The 4,044-nt window shown below is 28.2% G+C and overlaps 1 pseudogene; it reads right to left on the bottom strand.

Annotated features, from left to right (window-relative positions):
- Positions 1-375: 375 nt before the first annotated feature.
- Positions 376-1,970, bottom strand: LOC111291562 (uncharacterized; annotated as a pseudogene).
- Positions 1,971-4,044: the final 2,074 nt, after the last annotated feature.

Here is a 4,044-nt window from a genome sequence, read left to right as displayed (position 1 = left end):
AAGATTTAATTTTTGATACAAAATAAATAAAACTCTTTTTTGAGAAAAATCAACAGTTAATTTTATAATACTATTTATACATGCGTGCATCCACGAACATATATGTGCATGAAATAAACTCATATACAAGATAACAAAATTAAAAAAAAAAAAATAGTGATACATTGGCATACTACAATAGAAAAACTTAGGAAATAACAAACAATTTCGATTGGCCTCTTGGGCTGCTCTCAAGCGGTAAACGAGTAAGAAATGATAGATTGGAGCCCTAGTTGTCGTTGAACCAAAAGAAATTGCAGTGACCATCCTTCAACACTAAATGTGCATCCAATATCCATGTGTAGGGGACATGGACATGGTACATTGTTTGACTGTTCAGGCATTACAATTTTCATTACACCGCTTTATGCAGAATCGACATAGACTAAGGAATAACCAGCCTCCCAGCACAAAAAAAGGATGTATGATGAAGTTTTGATTACCCAAACCAATAAGTAAACAATACCCTACAACTAAAGCTGTTCCTTTCCAGAATTTATCGTATAGAATAAGGAATAACCAAAATCCTACTATTACATTTTCTATAAAACCATTAAACAGAGCACCCGTAGGGAATAACCAACATCCTAGAATTAAAACACTAACTCTTGACACCCGATAAGCAAAACACATGAACATCATCAAAACGAAAACCATAACTGAAAATATATTAATAACTATAGTTGCTAAATCTGTTGGCGCTAGGAAAAAGATTGATTGATAAAAGCATCTAGCAAGAAATGCAAGGAGTATCTGAAGAGCAGTCCTGAAACCACGAGGAAAAGGTTTAAGGAGACCCAATGTTAGGAAAAACGTTACTATGAAGACCGCAGAGGTTGGAATGTAGCAATAAAGAAAAGTAATTTCATTCATGACCGATTTCCCCGGTACCTTTTCTTCATCTCCTAGATTGGCAGTGGAGTTTGAGGAACTGTCTCCCTGCCAAACACTACCAGGTGGGCTAAGACTGGCTTGATAGGTTGCTGTTAAAAGCAGTCCTAGAATTAGTAGCAAGGCATTACGGTCCTCGATTGATATATTGTCCATATCTTGAAAAATTACAGCCGATGCCTTCGTCACACACTTGAAAATTTGTTTCTGCAATTTATAATTAAAAGTTGAAACTCTTGGAATACAGCAACCACGTAGAATTCTAATGCTTTCTTTGTTATTAAGTTGTTGTGCAACATTCAGTGCCGTTGATCCATCCTGATTGGTCGCATGCTTGTCAGCCTTGCATTTCAATAGTAGTTTGAGCATCTGTTTGATTCAGATGAAATTATACAATCTGAAAAGAATCTTTTTCATTTTGCTAAAAATAAAATTAAATAGAGCATATAAGTAGAACCTCATGTTGATTATTACGTGCAGCTATGTGTAAGGCAGTGTCGCCATTTATGTCTTTCTGATTCACCGCATCCTCACGACAGTCAGACCTCCTAAGCCATCCCGCATAGGAGCTTGAGTACTTCTAATTTATTCTTTCTTGTTGCAATGTGCAAAGCAGTCTCGTTCGTAGTTGTCACATCTCGGATGCATTCGGGACAAACCTCCAAAAATCTGGCTATGAGATCAAGGTTTTCTTCTATGGATATTGCGTAGTGCAGTGGAGTCTCACCCTTCTTCCCTTTGATACGAACAAGATCTTTATCTTTTTCCAAGAGAAGTAGCACCAGTTCTTTATGTCCCCTTTCCACTGCAAGATGAATGGGACTAAAGCCTTGTTGGTTTAGCTTCCTAGCAAATGTAGGCTTTAAAGTCATTATCTCCATTGCAAAATCAATGCACCCTTCTGCTGCTGCTATGTTTAATGGAGTGTCAGCAAAGTCTCTCCCATCAATACGCCTCAAAACATTAGAATTTCTTTGGATTGATGCGTATAATTCATCAACATTTCCTTCTCGAGCAGCCCTCCTCAAATTTTCATCCATATCAGAAAAGCCAAATGACAATGACAATGCCAATGAAAGGTCCGGACTTTATATAGCAAAATTAAAGGGTAAAAGAGAAGATGGAGAAGTCAAGAGTATGGTTTCACTTAATGTTGAGCAGCATCCTTCCTCCCGGCAAACACAAACACGAAATCTAGGTGCAATGATAAATTTAGAATTTACATGTTAAATAGAGCAATACAATAAGATTTTTATATTCACCCTTCAGGAATGAATTTATAAGTAAAAAAAAATCGCTGGTGCTTTTTTATAGTCAATTATAGTCAACAAGAAAAACACAAAAATTAAAAAATAAGTTAAAAGTTTCAATAGCCAATTATATTGTCTCCTTTCTCGTGGTGTCTCATGTAGGGGAGCAACTGTTCCAATATTTTAGCCCATAAAATATCGACTCTCTCAGACCAATAATCTATCTCTCTAGAAACTTTCAAAAGACTGTTGTTTAATTTATTCGGATTTTAAAATTATCTGAGGCTGCATAGCACCACTTGCTATGTAATATATAATGATATATTCTTACCAAAAAATATATGTATACATATAATGATATAATAATTGGCCTCTATTAGAAAATATTAAGAGAAAGTGATAACGAGGAAAGAATCTGATTTTGAGGTGTAAATAACTTTTTTTAAAGATATTTATGTTTTGAGGATATAATAAAATTTTTTAATTTTTAAATCAAAATTTATAAAAATAATTATATAAAAAATTTTATTTATAATGAATAAAAAATAAAATTTTTTATACAAATGATTATAGTCATTTGTATAATCATAATTTTTTGTTAAATTAGTTAAAATTTTATGAATAATATATTATAGTTTTATATTAAATAATTATGATTATTTGTCATATAATTATTTAAATAATAAAAATCATTTCTATTCAAATAAATTTATGTAAAATATAAGTAAAAATTTTGAAAATTAATTAATAAAAAAATTAAAAATAAGTCTATTTAACAAAAAACTCAAGTGCTTCAAATGTACAAGAACCCAATCTATTACTTTCAAAATTCTTTCAATAAGCAATTAACAAAATTTCAAAAAACATCCTTCAAAACATATAATATATATATATATATATATATTACAAAATACATATTTATCATATAAAATTTATTGATGTGAACATTTATGTAAATAATTTTTTTACACATAAAATTTTTTATATATTTATGATATAAAATTTGCTGATGTGGAAGTTTATGAAAATAGCCTTCTTTTTCGACATGTAAGAAAATTTTCAGATTTTCTCTTTATAATGACACATAAATTATTTTCTAATTTTAAACTATTTATCAAAAAAATATATATTTAAAAAATTATTGAATTATCTAAAATTTTCAAATTTTAAATAAAAAATAAATTTAAATTTAAAATAATTAAATAGATAAATTTATTATTTTTGTAAGATTTTATTTAAATAAATAAAATTAATTCTTATTTTTATTAATTAATTAAATAAATGTATTTAAAAAGTCATTAGTTATCCAAATCTTGTTAAGATATATTTATTTAAAATTTTTTTAATTATTCAAAGGTTTTCTTTCAACTGAAAAAAAATCATCTCCATTTGTCAAATATACTTTTAGATATATCTTAAAGGCTGTCTTACAAGTAAAAATTATAAATACAGTCAAATATTTTTATCATAGTGTATATTTATACTAAAAATTAATAATAGATAAACCAATCAAATAAAAGCAATATAAAGTGTGTTGAATTATAGTAGCATAATATGAGATTTAATTAAAGATGATTTTTTTGTTAATCTAAATCAAAGTTTATACATGAGCTCTTAAGAGTGTACATGAACTTTTACTGAATTATGAAAATAAATATAAATTAGATGAACATAAGATAGAGATTATTATACTAGAAACAGAAAATGACCTTAAGAATGACCAAGCAAGCATAGCAATTAACTAATTTATTTTTAAAATACTCATCAAAATTTCATGATAAATATGCACTACTTATTTTTATTTTACAATAATCAAGGCAATAATATTTTTTAAAATTAATTTTTTAATAATTTAGATATATAT

The sequence above is a fragment of the Durio zibethinus genome, chromosome 12 (genome assembly GCF_047325235.1).
Source record: "Durio zibethinus cultivar Kanyao isolate XHJ-2024 chromosome 12, ASM4732523v1, whole genome shotgun sequence".
NCBI lineage: Eukaryota > Viridiplantae > Streptophyta > Magnoliopsida > Malvales > Malvaceae > Durio > Durio zibethinus.
Note: the sequence above shows the minus strand (reverse complement) of the source record. Positions and strands in the feature narration are given on the sequence as shown.